The sequence below is a fragment of the Euprymna scolopes genome, chromosome 20, assembly GCF_053919585.1.
Source record: "Euprymna scolopes isolate OS-2025 chromosome 20, ASM5391958v1, whole genome shotgun sequence".
Lineage (NCBI taxonomy): Eukaryota > Metazoa > Mollusca > Cephalopoda > Sepiida > Sepiolidae > Euprymna > Euprymna scolopes.
The window spans coordinates 45,410,059-45,426,854 of record NC_136501.1 but is presented as its reverse complement, the minus strand read 5'-3'; the positions used below and the strand labels follow the sequence as shown (position 1 = coordinate 45,426,854).

At 35.9% G+C, this 16,796-nt stretch overlaps 1 protein-coding gene across 2 annotated transcripts in view; it reads left to right on the top strand.

Moving 5' to 3' along the window:
- The window catches only part of LOC145241407 (potassium voltage-gated channel subfamily KQT member 1-like), a 268,765-nt gene that overhangs the window by 173,926 nt on the left and 78,043 nt on the right, over positions 1–16,796 (top strand). The gene's annotated exons all lie outside the window — the stretch shown is intronic.

Sequence of the window (16,796 nt, the reverse complement as noted above, 5' to 3'; positions counted from 1 at the left end):
AATGTTAGATGCTCAATATGCTTTCTGCGAATAGCAGCAGTCAGCACTATGATGCAGAAGACAATTTTCAGTTTCACTTTGTATGAAAGTATATATTGCTCCAGACTTCTATCAACGGAGTTATTTTTTGTGTCTGTGTCTTCTCTTCTGTGTAATTAAAACTGATGTGGTTATAGTCAGCTTACGTACTTCCTAACTTCTGGCGTGGCTGCTACCGGAAGCGGTGACAAGGAACATCAGTTCCTTCACCTTTATTGTTCTTCAGTATTTCTGTTTTGAAGCGATTTATTGAAATAAAATATAAGAAAACGACATTATTGAAAAGTATAAAACGAACAAAATTATAGATAAAAATAACGCAATTAGTCTTTATTTGCACTTTTGATAAAAGAATTAAAAAAATAGTTTTTATTTTCTTTGAAATTTTGTAAGAAATATGTTTATGAAATTATAAAAATACGTTTTTTTTTTAATTTTAAAAATAAAAGTTTTTTATTTGAATTAAAAAAATAAATATATTTTTATGAAAGTATAAAAATAAAATTATTGAAATCAAAACAACAAAATTTAAAGCATCATAAAAAACGTATTCAATATATAATACTCCCACAATAGTTTAAAAAGATTATAAAAAGTGTTTTCAATAATTCTTTAAAAAAAAAAACAACTAATTTCAACAATGCTTAATTAAAATAAGACCAAAAACTTTCCAATGATTTTATTAAATAAAAAAAAAACGATCGGAAAAACGTAATAAAAAAGAGTACATTTACAGGAAAAAGAGAGAAAAAGCGAAGAAACTGATTTGCCTTGTCGCCATTTCCGGTAGCAGCCACGTCGGAAGTTAGGAAGTACGTTAGCTGACTATAACCTTTGATGTAATAGTAAACTCAATACGGCAAAATCAGAGTTTACCACAGTTCTTTGGGGATTTTAGGTGTGCACCAAATTTTTGGTCTAAACATATGAAATTTTAGATGTAAGTTACTAGGACATGGATCAAACTTTTTTTATTTGATTTGAGCCCAACACAAAAAATGTTAAAGGGTCAAAATTGGGGTCAAAGTTAAAAAGAAATGACCTCTTCTGACTCTACCGAATTACTCAGCCAATTTTGTGTCTAATCATTTTGAAATTTTGCATAAAGTGTAATCAAACATAGGGGAAGGTTTTTAATCGGTTTTCGACCGCAAATTTGAGCGCCCAAGGGGTAAAAGTTCAAAAGGTTTGCTATTTGCGATCTATAGCAAACTATTCACTCAATTTTGGGTCTAAAGGTTTAAAATTTTACATAAAGGGAATTCAGACATACAGCAAGCTTTTTAATCAGTTTTGGGCAAAAGTTTGGTTGCAAAGTTGGAAGAGTTGACCTTTGCAGACTCTACCAAACTCCTCTGCCAATTTTGGGTATAAACACTTAAAATTTTAGATGTAGGTGTTAAAGTGTCTCTAATTCTCTCTTTTGTTGCAGATGCTTCAAACCTCAAACAATTTGGGAAGGTTTATCTGTTGCATCTGGTTGACCATGCTACCAGACTTCTGGAGGAACAGTAATAAGAAGTAAATCTCCATCTACAGTTGTCAGAAAGCTCTTCAAAGTTTGGATTTCAATTTATGGTGCTCCCTGTAGTTTACTTACTGACAATAGAGGGGAATTTGCAAATGCAGATGTTTTAGAGTTCTGCGAACAACTGAATATTAACGTAAAAACAACAGCGGCTGAATCTGCCTGGTCAAATGGCTTAGTAGAAAGACACAATCGTATCATGGGGGAAGATTCGGAAAACAGTTGCTGATTCTGGCTGTTCACTTGAATTTGCTGTTATGTGGTGTCTCTGTGCAAAGAACAGTCTGATAAATGTTCAAGGTTTCAACCCATTCCAGCTTGTTTTTTCTCGGAATCCTACACTACCATCTCTATTAACAAATAAACCCCCTACACTGAACCCAGAGGTTTCCAGTGATATCATTAGAGAGAATTTAAATGAATTGCATTCAGCTCGGAAAGCATTTATTGCTATAGAAAATTCAGAAAAACTGAGGAGGGCGCTTAGACACAATGTTAGAACTTCAGGAGACATCACATCAAATACTTTTTTTTTTTAAAATTTTTTTATTACATTTTCACCCCATACAAGGCATATTGCCACTTTGCTGTAGGGGGCTACTAACAGGGGCAACAACTACTGGGGTACTATGTAGGTTTTAGGCAGCAAGATGTTGGTTCACGTTGCACTTGAACTTCTGCATGTCAGTACAGTTGGGGAAGCAGGGACCTGGAATGGAATTCCAAAGTCTAGCGGTTCTGGGGAAGAAACTACTGGAGTAGAAAGATCTTTTACATCTAGGGATTTCTACAGTGTGGGGGTGAGATTTTGCAGCCTGTCGGGTCTGTCGAGGGTGTTCACGTTGTGGAGGCACAAGTGCTTGCAGTTCGTCAGAGCATTCACCATTATAATACTTGTAGAACAGGCAGAGGGATGCAACGTTTCGTCGATAGGACAGAGGCTGAAGCTTAGATGCCAGTTCAGGGCCTATCAGGTTTGCGACTCTCTTTTGAACCTTGTCAAGGAGCGAGAGACTAGTAGCCAATGCACCAGCCCAAATAGGACAGCAATACTCCATACATGGGCGAATGGTTGCCTTATAGAGGTACAGGATACTTTCCGGTGTTAGTAGTTTTCTAGCACGGTAGAGAGAGCCAACCTTCCTTGCAGTGGCCCTGGCAATGCCTGCGATGTAATTGTTCCAGCTCATGTTTCCTGTGAACGTTAGGCCAAGAAGCTTGAAAGACGTACTCTCAGATAAAGAGTCGTTGGCCATGGCTATAGGTGGTAGAAAAGGTTTCTTGTAATTATTGAATGAAACTAGTTTAGTCTTGGCGGCTTTGAACGTGACCATCCATTTTTGTCCTCATTCCACTACAGATTGGAGGTCATCTTCTAGTGTTTCTGCCATTTCTTTAGATATGTGTTCATTTGTTTTCTTGTCATGCCTGTTATAGAGTGTGGTGTCATCAGCATATATACCCATCTCAGAGGAAATTTTGTCGAGGAGGTCATTTATGAATATCAGGAACAGTAGAGGTCCAAGGATAGACCCCTGGGGCACTCCCACATTTATATCATATTGTTTAGATGTACGACCGTCGAGGACAACCTGGATTTTTCTCTTATCTAAGAAGGATTTAATTATGTTAAGTATTCTACCAGTGATACCGTATGATCTAATCTTCCTGAGGAGACCCTCATGCCATAACCTGTAAAAAGCCTTAGATATATCTATCTACCGCTCTGCCCCCCCCCGCTTTGTCCAGTGAATGGTATATACGTTCAGAGATTACAGTGAGGATGTCTGCTGTGGAACGGGCTTGTCTAAATCCATATTGTTTGTCAGTCAGAAGCTTAGCATCTGTAAGGTGACGGACTAGAGCATGGTTAATAAAGGTCTCAAATATTTTGGCAAAAAGTGGGAGGAGGCTAATGGGGCGATAATTTAATGGGTCAGTTCTTTCGAAGAAGGAGGTGGAAGGGGCCGACTACTGTTTTGGGCCAGGATGGTCGGCAAACTTTGGTGAAACATGGTAGCACATATGTCAGAGTACATCCTTCTCGCCTTCGACTAGAAAAGCCCACAAAATCGGTGATAAGCAGAGTGAACTCGGCAACTTTGAAACATGAATCTACTACAGATGAACAATCTAAAGATTCTCATTTTCAGATAACAGAAAATAAAACATCATTTGAAGATATATCAGACGATGATTCACTGAGCGACAGCAATAGTGAAGAAAGTAAACAGTGTGTCAATAATAATACTGCTCAAGCAGCAAGCATCAACAAAAATGAAAGCTCTGGCAATAATCTACAACTCCAAGATAGATCATTAAAAGGTGCTGTGAACAAAACAATGATTACCACCTCTCCACCACTTAAGAAGAATATGGAATTAAACATCAAAAACATCAGAAAGAATAATTCTGAGTTGTGAGAAGCTATAAAATTAGTATCACGATCTGGAAAAGTAAGTGGAAAATATGGAAATGAGTGGAATGCTATAAAGAAGGATGGTCAGACTACGGATATTGACTTTGACAGGGACATTCAAGATTGGAAAGTGGATGTCACAGAAGAACTTAAGTCAAAAGAGGAGGTTGGTAATGAAATTGGTGATGAAATCTTAATGTGCTATACTTATATTACTGAAATTCTATCAGCAAAACAGAACGAACTAGACAGTTGGAAATCAAATAATGTTTACGACAAAGTTGATAATACAGGTCAAAGCCTAATATCAGTAAAATGGATTTTAAAAACAAAAATTATAGATGGCAAACACCTTGTTAAAGCACGGTTAGTCACTAGGGGCTTTGAAGAAAATGCCACCTTTAGAACAGACAGTCCTACCTGCCTAAAGGGGAGTGTAAGAGTTGCGTTATGTATCATTTCTTCTAAGGGTTGGAAATTGCATTCCCTTGATTACAAAACTGCCTTCCTTCAGAATCAAAAGCTTGAAAGAAAGATCTTTGTTCAACCACCTAAAGAAGCAAAAACATCAAAAGTTTGGCGCTTGAACAAGTTCGTGTATGGTCTTCAAGATGCACCTCGCGAGTGGTACTTTACCTTAAGAAGAGCTATTCTTGACGTTGGATGTAGGAAGAGTTCGGTTGATCCTGGTGTGTTCTTCTGGCATAATAATGACAATCTGGAAGGAATATTAATCACTTATGTAGATGATCAGCTGTGGGGTGGTACACAGCAATTTGAAAAGGAAATTATTGAAAAGTTGAGGTCGTTGTTTGTGGTGGGTGTTGAAAACACTAGTGCCTTTATGTATGTTGGAATAGAGTTAACTCAATATGCTGATAAGTCAATCTGTATCAATCAGAATAAGTATGGGCAAAGTTTGTCTGAAATTGCTATAGTAAAAAACATATCTGCAGAGAAATCTTCTCCATTAAATACTGAAGAGATCAAAATACTCAGATCCACAGTAGGTAAAATTAATTGGCTTGCAAACACATCAAGACTTGATCTAAGTTTCAGAGTACACCAAGCAAGTATCTCTCAAAAAGCACCAACTATAGAAAACATAAAAAAACTAAATAAATTAGTAAGAGAAATTAAGTCAAGGCCTTCCTCAATATTATTTCCAAGGTTTGAAACTCTGTCAAACTTGACGCTGAAGGTATATTCAGATGCAAGCTTTAACAGTTCAAAAGGCGGTGGTAGTCAGGCTGCATACATTTTATTTTTAACAAATGGTGAATTATCATGCCCCATTGTCTGGAGTTCTTCGAAAACAAAAAGAGTAGTAAAATCTGCACTAGCAGCTGAAAACTTGGCTCTTGCTGAAGGTTCTGATCATGCATATTTATGGTCCAAACTAATTGCCGAAATTATATTTGGCGAAAAGGATTTCTCTCTACCCATCACTTGCTTAACGGATAACAAATCTTTATATGATGCTGCTCATTCATGCAACCATCTCGAGGATAGACGTCTTCAATTCAAAATCTCAAGCATACGAGAATCCATAGACAAACAGGAAATTGATGTTGAGTGGATTAAGGGTGAAAACCAACTTAGTAATGTGTTAACAAAATTTGAAGCCAATAGCTCCAAGTTATGTGAAGTGCTCCAAAAAGGACATTTCTAACGAGCAATATTGATCAATCACTTAAGCAAGCTTGTGAGAAAAAAAAAAAGAAAAAAAAAGGAGTCAATATAAAGGAAAGGTTACTATGTTTAAGTTTTAGTAAACTAAGTTTTTGTTTGGTGATGGAGGTACTCTACAAAATGATCGGTGTGTAGGATGATTTAATTTTTTAGTTTCACTGATAACTATTTGTTTCGTGAAAGATGTATGCAGGTGATATGAGTGAGGGTAATGTGTGTTGCTCTTGGAAGCCTTTGGGAACGGACCAATCTGATGGGTAGCAAACAGAGAGAGAGGCCAGATTGTTAAAGTGCCTCTAATTCTCTCTTTTGTTGCAGATCCTTTGTGTGTAGAAGCACAGGTGGGCCTCTTCCAAGACATAACTTAATCACAAGAGGTTAACTGAAGAAGTCGCCGAGCAACAGAGACTATTCCAGTTGCTTACTCAGTGAAGGAACTAAGGTGTCTAACAGTAGGTTATCCGGACATGAGTCCAACTTTTTAATATATATATATATATATATATATATATATATATATATATATATACTGGCAAAAGTACCCGTCGTTGACTGGGTTCAAAAACAGCCTACAGAAAATGAACTCTGATTTATTAAAGTATGAAAGGTTATGAAAAGCAAGGGTTGTAAGGAGATAGCTTTGAATTTAGGGGTATCAAAACCAAAGCAAAATATGATGAAAGTAAAAATAAAATAGATAAACCCCATAATTTATTATACCATACCTGTTCACACTGAAACACTTATCACAATATTCTGTGGATCTATATTAAAAAACCTTGTTAAACTTTGTGACATATTTCTATTCTATGGAGATCAGGCGCGAACGAACATTCCATAATTTTATTATACCATATTTCTTCAAACTGAAACATAATTATCACAGTATACTTACGCAGACAGATATGAAAAGTCTTTATTAAAGTTTGTGCCTATTTCCATTCTATGGAGGCCAGAGGCAAATGCAGACCCTACAATTTTATTATACCATCCCTATTTAAGTTAAAACATACTTATCAAAGTATTCTTATGCACATCTATATCAAAAACACTTGTAAACGTTTTTTTTTTAATTTTTAAATTTTTTATTTCCATACTTTGTGGACCAGGCGTGAACGCAGACCTCACAATTTTAATGAACCACCGTTCTGCCAGATCAAACATACCCATTCCTGTGTCTCCATACATCTTCTATCATTATATGTAATCAGTTTTTTTAAATAGTCAACCATATAGGAGCCTATTCGTGACCACACACACACACACACACACACACACACATTCAGCTTTATATTATATATATATATATATATATATATATATATATATATATATATATATATATATATATCCACATAAAGTTATGAACAGTACATAAGGCCCAAGCAAAGCTGGGCTGAACTGCTAATATATATATATATATATATATATATATATATATATATTAGCAGTTCAGCCCAGCTTTGCTTGGGCCTTATGTACTGTTCATAACTTTATGTGGATATATATATATATATATATATATATATATATATATATATATATATATATATATATTGATAAATAGTGATCCGTATAATCTTAATAGGAACTGGCGGCACTTCTTTTCATCAATGCCATAATGTGTACTGACTCTTAACTTCAACGTCTGTTGCAAAAGGTTCAACTCATTACCCTCCAAACATCATCCTTTTGAACGCCACCACTCCTCTCATATAGAAATTAATGCCTTTTTATTTTTAAACCACTATCCATTAGTGAAATAAATAAACAGCTCTACAATTTTTCTTCTTCTGAAGGAGTGGTTTATAAATGGGCAAAAGAGAGGATATACCATTAGAGCTCCACATTGTTATCATGACGTCAACAAGGCAGCACAAAAAAAATTAATATTTAAGTATTACATTAAGACTTTTGAAGTAATTCAGTATCATTGAAAGGCTAGGAGGAGTGGTTTTAAAATGATGGAACGCTCAGCTTTTCAAAATCACGTGATCTTGAGTGTAGAGCAATTCTTGTAATAGAAAAATGACCCAAAAAGGAGATGGCAAAAGAAATAACTTTATCGTAGAAAAAATAATTCAATCGCGGTTATTAAATGTATTTGTCATAAGAATAAAATTAGTTACATCAATCCTGTCAGTGAATCATTAAATAATAAGAATGTCAGATAAATAATGGCAGTATTAAGCCAGTAAGTATCAGTAGAACATAGTTCCCATCTCGTATCAAGACAAGGAACCAGACTGAAAATTTCAAAAAGATTCCAAATATTTAATATAGCAATTTTGGTACCTGATTGGTTCAATTTTATCACGTCTGACTATAAATATAATCGTCCATGATCGTACCTATAATATTATGCTGACGGTCTCCTTATAGTTATAACATGCCTTTAATTAATAAATTAAAACTAGGAGTTTAAAGATATTTTTAATTAATAAATTTAGAATTATAGTTTAAACATGTTTTAATTAATAAATTTGAATGCATAATTTAAGCATGTTTTTAATTAATAAATTAAAAAATTATAGTTTAAACATGTTTTTAATTAATAAATTTGAAATTATAGTTTAAACATGTTTTTAATTAATAAATTAAAAAATTATAGTTTAAACATGTTTATAATTAATAAACTTGAAATTATAGTTTAAATGTTTTTAATTAATAAATTTGAAATTAAGGTTTTAACATATTTTTAATTAATAAAATTGAAATTATAGTTTAAACATGTTTTTAATTAATAAAATTAAAAATTATAGTTTAAACATGCTTTTGATTAATAGATTTTACATTATAGTTTACACATTTGTTTTTTAATGACCTACCGGGGACCATCGTGAATTGACTTTATGACACGGACTGACATCCTCGGTATTCCAAGTTCGAAACCAGTTTGTTTCGCAAAAATCACTTTCACCTAGGATGTTGGTAACCTTCATGTGGTCCACCGCCCCCATAACTACCCAATGTTTTTCTAGAAAGAATTCTTACTAAGAAAATATCGGGGAAACCAATGCCAACGATAGAATCGTTGGATTCATACGATCTGATGATGATTAATCAAGGGAATTCCTTTAACCTGCTCTCGACCTTCCAAGCCACCAGGATATTGGATCAAACTTCTTGAGGTTTTGAATATAGTTTTTCTTAAATTTGATAATTGGACAAAAATTATTTAGAATAGGTACAACATCCTATTCATTTGAAATTAATTTATCAAATGTTGAGTTATGTATTTATTTAATTAATAATGTTGTTAATTTCTTTTGTTTAGAATACCATTTTCATCATCATTGTCATCATCATTGTCATCATCAGCTCTGGTACTACCAAATCAGGCTGTGTTAAATTAACACCTTCCTGACCTAAAATACATCAAACATTGATATCGTTTTTTCTTTGTCTTTCACTTCAAATGAAAAAAAAACAACAATTTTCCACAACAAAACAACCAAACCAAACCGAACCGAACCGAACCGAACGCATGAATAAATATTTGAAGATATAAAAAACTTGAAGCAAAATGATTTTTTTACCAAAATGAATGGATTTGTATTATATATTCCAAAAAGCATTGATATATTGTAAAACAAAACAACCAAACCAAACATCATGAATAAATATTTGAAAATATGAGGAACTTAAAGCAAAAACTTCTTCCAAACTATTGGACTCGGCATGAAATTACCTGAAACGGGTTGATATACCGTAAAACAAAACAAACAAATCCAAACTAAACGAAACAAAACTAAATCATCATCATCACCACCACCACCACCACCACCATCATCATCATCATCATCATCATCATCATCATCATCATCATCTTTTTTACATATTAACATGTGCAGGCCTACTTTAGTTTGGAATAGTAATTTTATTGGCATCCTCTAAAGTTTGGAGTGGTATTTTTACTAGTTTGTTTAAAATAGCATTTTCATTAGTCTATCCACTTTAAGATTGAAATAACATTTTTTTTTTTTTTTTTACAAGGGTGTCACCACTTATCAAGGCCCAGAGGCCACTCGAGGATAAGGGTTAATAGGTATACATTAGTCATTGTGATTTTAGCATAGTAAACAGTGGGAATTTTGAAACTTGGATTACTTAGGGGGACGGTTCAATTAGAACTTGTTCACATTGGACTTTTTCTTTTTTTTTTTTTTTTCATAGGTATCAACTCATTATCAAGGCCAAGAGGCCACTCAAGGATAAGGGTTAAAGAGTGTACAGTAGAAATTGGAGAATATAATAATCATTAGTAATGAAAATTTGTTAAATTTGATAACTTATATGGAACGGCTCATCAAGAACTTATTTACGTTAGACTTGAAGACAACCATATTGTAGTCAGCTGGAAAGCAGGAAAACGGAAGACAATTCCACAGGCGTGCAGTTCTAATAAAAAAGCTTTGTTCATGGAATCTACGTTTAGGTTTAGGCACAGATAAAGAGTGGGGGGAATTATTGATCGTGTTTACAGCTAGACGAGTGTTTCTTGTGAAAGTTTTGCGAGGGGGGACCATAGATTGAAGCTCAGTCGAACACTTTCCATGAAAATAATGATACATCAGACACAAACTCGCAACATCTCTTCTGTGAGATAGAGGTTGCAAGGAAGAGAAAAGGGCATCTCCTACGAGGCTACCAAGTCTATTTTGAACTCTATCAAGGCCGGCCAAGTCCTTTCTAGCAGCTCCTGCCCAGATGTGGCAACAGTATTCCATCCTTGGACGTACCTGGCTCTTATATAGATAGAGAATTGCATCAGCAGTGAGATATCTACTGGATCGATAGAAAGATCCCACCATTTTTCCAGCAGCCTTGGCAACAGATTTGATGTACGTGTTCCATTTAAGATCAGGAGTAATGGTCAAGCCCAGAAGCTTGTCAAAACTTGAGGCCTCCTGAAGACGAGAGCCATTCATTTCAATTGATGCCAGATGTGGATCAGAATGTTGATGATGTAAAGAGAGAAGCTTGGTTTTAGATGCATTAAAAGTAACCAGCCACTCCTTTCCCCATTGTACTACATGCTCAAGATCAGAGGAGAGAGAATTGGAGAGAACTTGGTCGTTTACTGTCTTAGATGTGCTACCATAAATGGAAGTGTCGTCAGCATAAATGTCTACAAATGATGTAAGGATGTGATTTGGAAGATCATTAATGTAGATCAGGAAAAGAGTTGGGCCCAGGATGGACCCCTGAGGGACACCGGCATTAATACTGTGGGCTTCTGATTTTTGCCCTTCAACTACTACACTTATGAACCTATCAGAAAGAAATGATTTAATAATTGAGAAGACATTTCCAGCTATACCATAGCTAGAGATCTTATGAAGTAAACCTTTATGCCATACCCTATCAAAGGCCTTAGATATGTCAAGAGCAATTGCCCTAGAAAGGTTGCTTCCGTCGAGAGATTTGCTAATCCTATGAGATATAACTGTAAGCACATCTGCTGTAGATCTAGCAGAACGGAAACCATATTGAGTGTCACTAAGAAGGTTATTTTTGTTGAGATGGTTGATTACTTCTGTATTTAACACAGATTCCAGCAACTTACTCATGACGCACAGGAGACTTATTGGCCTGTACTGAGAGGGGGATGAGCGATCACCTGAATTCTTAAATACAGGGTATACAGATGAAATTTTCCAGGGAGATGGGAAACTATTCTCCTTAAGACAACGTTTAAATAGTTTTGTAAGTATGGGCGCTAGTTCAGGTTGAAGTTTTTTGAGTACTATAATTGGAATACCGTCCGGGCCAGTTGCTTTACTGGAATCAAGGTTTTTGATTAGCTTGGCAACATCATGTACAGATATAGTATATCACATAGTGTGTTTTCAGATACAGGAGGAAATATTGGGAGTTGGCGGCCTTGATCGCAAAAGGTAGAATTAGCTGCAAAGTTCTTGACAAAGAGTTTGGCTTTGTCTGATGCTGACGAGATTACCTCAGGTCCATTGATGATAGTTGGAATGGAGCGCACACTTCTGTTCAGAATTCTGTTTGCTATTTGCCAAAACTGGTGGGAACCAAGCCGCTGCTCAGCTACTTTGGACTTAACAGACTGAGCATACAACCATCTTGCTCTCTTTATTGCTTTCTTACAATGGTTGCTGGCAGTTCTGAAAGCGGCTTTAGTTTCCATACATCTATTACGTTGGAAACAGTGGAAAAAGTGATTTCTGTGCGCAATGGCAGTAGCACATTTTGGAGAGAACCATGGCTGGCTGTTAGGTTTTTGCTGAAACTTTTTCGAGGGTATGAAACGATCAATACCTACAATTAACCATTCCGTCAGGTCTAATACTATAGAGGACACATCCTTTTTAAATATGGAATGCAGAGGTAGATCAGTTATAAATGTATGGAAGCTATCCCAGTCAGCCTTAGTGTATCGATATACTGTACGATGGAGAGGTACGTCTGGGGACTTATTACATTTCATTTTTATCTTAATTGATACAACAGAGTGGTCGGAAGATCCAAGAGGCGACAGAACAGAAACTGAACATAGTTCAGGGCAAGTTGTGAGAAAAAGGTCTAGTAGGCTCGCATACTGGCCGTCATTGTCGGGCACACGGGTGGGTTCCTGAACAACCTGAGTGAGGTCATAGGCAATGGAGAAATCATGACAGAACCTCCCCTCATCATCGGTCTTGTTTGAGTGGGTCAACCATTCGACGTTGTGAACATTGAAATCTCCACATATGTGAATGTTAGCTGAAGGATAAGCAGATAGGACTTGGTCAATTTTCTCAGATATGCTTTTAAATATAGTAACTCCGCTGTTGTGGGGGCGATAGAGAGTAAATAAAAATGCCATAGTGTGAGTTAAAGCAACCCGGAAGCACATATAGGGTAAGTTAGGATCTTCCCTGGAGATGTCCCTACCACATGGAAAGCTATCTTTAATATAGGCACATATTCCATGCCCATGGCGATCTTGGGGGTCAGATTTAGAAGTTAAGTTAGAGTATCCTTTAATTGCGAACTCTTCTAGGGAAATAGCCTGTCCAATGCCAGTTTCACTTAAAAATAAAAGGTCTGGTTTAGTCTCCTGTAATTGGGTTTCAACCTCTGGAAGGTTAGAACGTAGACCCCTGATGTTGGAGAAGGAGACATGGTAGTAGGGGTCTACGTTGGAAGTTGGAGAACCGGGTTTAATCGTGTATTTTTTCTTGAAATCTGTCATGATGAAATTTTTAAATTTGTGGACTAGGTCGTCAGATTTATTTAGAGCAGGACAGAGAGGGGAAATTAAGAGAGAAAAAGAAACGAAGAATTTTTTTTTTTTATTTGTAGCTAATGATAAGGTAAAGCCGTAACAATTACCCACTAGTATGGCATCGAGAGGCCCCACCAGAAGCTACTGCATGGTCCAGAATCCATTCATCAAATGGCAATACAGCAGCCCCAGTACTTTGCACCTGCTGATAGGACAGCCTCCTTAGTGGTTAATCCAAGGTTCAGGTCCCTGACTATCAGGCGGATAACGTCAGCCCAGACAAAACGTTTACCTCCAGCACCCTTACTAGTGACATGGCTACAATGATAGACATAGAAACAGAAAATTTCCGCCATCTCAGCCAACTGTTCGCACAAAATACTGCCAACCTAGAAAACAGCTTTTTCTTCTCCCTTTGTCAGAAAAATCACTCATTAAAAAATGAGGACTGAGGGACAAATAAGAAGAAGCGAGAGTAACAGGAGCTGTCAACTTTAAGATTGAAGTAGCATTTTATTAGTCTGACCACGTTAGGTTTTAAATAGCATGTTATTAATCTGTTCACTTTAGGTTTTAAATAGCATATTAATAATCTGTCTACTTTAAGATTGAAATAGCATTTTATTAGTCTGTCTACTTTAAGATTGAAATAGTCTGTCCACTTTAGGTTGTAAATAGTATTTTATTAGTCTGTCCACTTTTGATTTAGAATAGCATTTTCATTAGTCTGTCCAATTGATGTTTGAAATAGCATTGTCATTAGTCTGTCCACATTAAGTTTGAAATAGCATTTTCATTAGTCTGTCCACTTGAGGTTGGAAATAGTATTTTCATTAGTCTGTTCACTTTAGATTTGAAATTGCATTATTATTAGTCTATCCACTTTTAGGTTGAAATAGCATTTTCTATTTATCTGTCCAGTTTAGGTCTAAGATAGCATTTTCATTAGTCTGTCCAATTTAGGTTTACAATAGCAGTTTCATTAGTCTGTTCACTTTCGGTTGGAAATAGCCTTTTATAGTCTATCCACTTAAATAACATTTTCATTAGTTCATCAACTTTTGGTTTTAAATAGCACTTTTATTAGTCCGTCCACTTGAGGTTTGAAATAGCATTTTCATTAGTCTGTCCACTTTTGGTTAGAAATAGCATTTTCATTAGTCTGTCCACTTTTAGTTTCAAATAGTATTTTCATTAGTCTGTCCAATTTAGGTTTACAATAGCATTTTCATTAGTCTGTTCACTTTCGGTTGGAAATAGCCTTTTATAGTCTATCCACTTAAATAACATTTTCATTAGTTCATCAACTTTTGGTTTTAAATAGCACTTTTATTAGTCCGTCCACTTGAGGTTTGAAATAGCATTTTCATTAGTCTGACTACTTTTGGTTTGAAATAGCATTTTCATTAGTCTGTCCACTTTAGGTTGTAAATAACATTTTCATTAGTCTGTCCATTTTAGATTTGAAATTGTATTTACATTAGTCTGTTCACCTTAGGTTTGAAATTGCATTTTCTATTTGTCTGTCCAGTTTAGGTCTAAAATAGCATTTTTATTAGTCTGTCCACTTTAGATTTTAAATAGCATTTTCGTGAGTCTCTCAACTTAGTCTATCCTATTAAAGTTTGAAATAGTATTTTTTGTCAAATATATAGCTTGAATGGACACGTCTTTTGTAAATACTCCCTTTCGTTTTCCTTGCAAATGTCTATTAGTGTCCCTCGATTTTATCTGCCTCTATCCTCTGAATGTTAATGCCAGTTTATAGAGACATAATTATTCAGTTCAAGTCAGTTTCGCATTAGTTTCCGGAATCTTCTTTATTTTTTATTTTGTAGATCACCAGCTGGATTCTTTTCCAACTTTTCATATAAATCAGACTAATGTCCTCTTCTCTGGAAAATGGTGTACTTCCGCTTCGATGAGCAAGACGCCAGGAGAGGGTGAGAGTGAGAATAGGATTGACAGCTGACTTTAAATAAGATTGCCTTGATGCAGATGAGCAAACTTTCCTTTCACCCAGGGGGATGGATATCTGGATACCAAGCAGCAGCTTATTTAAAATGTATGAGGGTGGCTATACCCAGAAATTTAGTGTGGACAATAAAGAATAGATGTAAAAAATTGATAGGTCGGGAATAAATTACACGAACTGAATAATTCGCTTGTATTTTATATAGAAGATGTTCGATACATGTGCTGCATCTTCCTATAAAAATGACTCAGATTTCGATTAGGAATAAATCGGCTGCTTTATTTTTCAGTCTAATCTCCATCAATTAACCTTTTCTCCTTCACATCTGTTTAAATTAAACAAGGCAGGTTGTCTTATTTACTTAACTAAGGAAGACTACTGCTTCTTTTATATGCCTGGCCTTACTGCTTTTGCGGTGATAATGGCTTGAATTTAAGTTTAAAATGAAAATGTCAAGTATCATGGTGCAATTCTGCTATAAACAGAACCATTTATTTCGAACGTGCCTCTGTCATATTAAACAACTTACTGTTGATTTTATATGCCGGGCTTGTGTTGTAATAAAATTTCTCAAATGCACTTGTGATGTAAGGCTGTGTAAGGTGTTAACTTTAGTCCAAATAACCTGTTCCTTCTTTCATCAGATTATTTCGATTATCAATTATCGATACTTATCAAAGACATCCCGACATAAAACCTATCTAAGAACACTGCAAGGCACATAAAGTACCTTCGTCTGAAATTTCATAAAAATCTGGCAAGTCATTTTCGCATCCATAGGGAACGAACTCACACACATAGACACACACAGACACAAACACAAATTTCCTTTTATATAATAGTAGAGATGATCCCTTGTATATTTGAGCAAGCATTTATTTATCGATAAAAGTTAAAGTAATTTAAATAATTTTAATGGATTAGGCGAAATTGTGAATAATAAAGTGCTCTCTAATGAACTGGGAGACCAGGGTTCAAATCTAGGTCAAGCCATATCAAAAACTTAAAAAATGATACTTGACGTCTGCTTGTTCAACAGCATTATACGAGGGGCGTGCAATAAGTAATGCCCCTGACCCACTTCGAGTTGCCTGATCTAGCTGAAATTTTGCATGTGCAATGGTTTATATCTTTACAGGTTATGTCGCAAATTATAGCCCTGAACTAATTGCGGTTTCTGTTTTACAGGTGTTTGAACTGAGTCAGGTGTGAAATAGAGCCTGTTGAATGTCGAGCAGTGATCTGGTTTTTGTATTTGAAAGGACGCACACCACAGGAGACTTTTGATGAAATGAAAGAAACTTATGGTGATAATGCCCCATCATATAACCTTGTAAAACGCTGGCATCGTGAATTCAAACATGGCCAGAAGTCTGTGGAAACAGCTCCCAGACCTGGTCACCCGCCTTCTGCCATTGATGAGGCATCTGTCCGTTAATTTGAGGCTGCCATTTTGGAAGATCAGCGCATTACTATTCGCCAAATAGCCCAAGATGTCAAGATTAGTACAGGGTCTGTGGAAAATATCATTCATGACCATTTGCATATACATAAGGTGTCTGCCAGATGGATTCCCAGGTTCCTCACACCATTGCAGAAGTGAGAACGCGTTGAGTGCTCGAGGATGAATTTGAAGATGTGCCAAGAAGACGAGTCAAAGTTTTTCAAAAGACTGATTACACAGGATGAAACCTGGGTCCATCGCTATGATCCAGAGATCAAAGCCCAGTCAGTGCAGAGGAAGCACTTGGACTCACCACCTCCAAAGAAAGCAAGGGTGCAGTCCTCCACTGGCAAGGTCATGTTCACAGTCTTCTGGGACCAGGACGGAGTAGTGATGACAGATTTCCTGGCAAAGGGTACCACAACTACAGGAGCCTCTTATGCTTCACTTTTGAGGTAA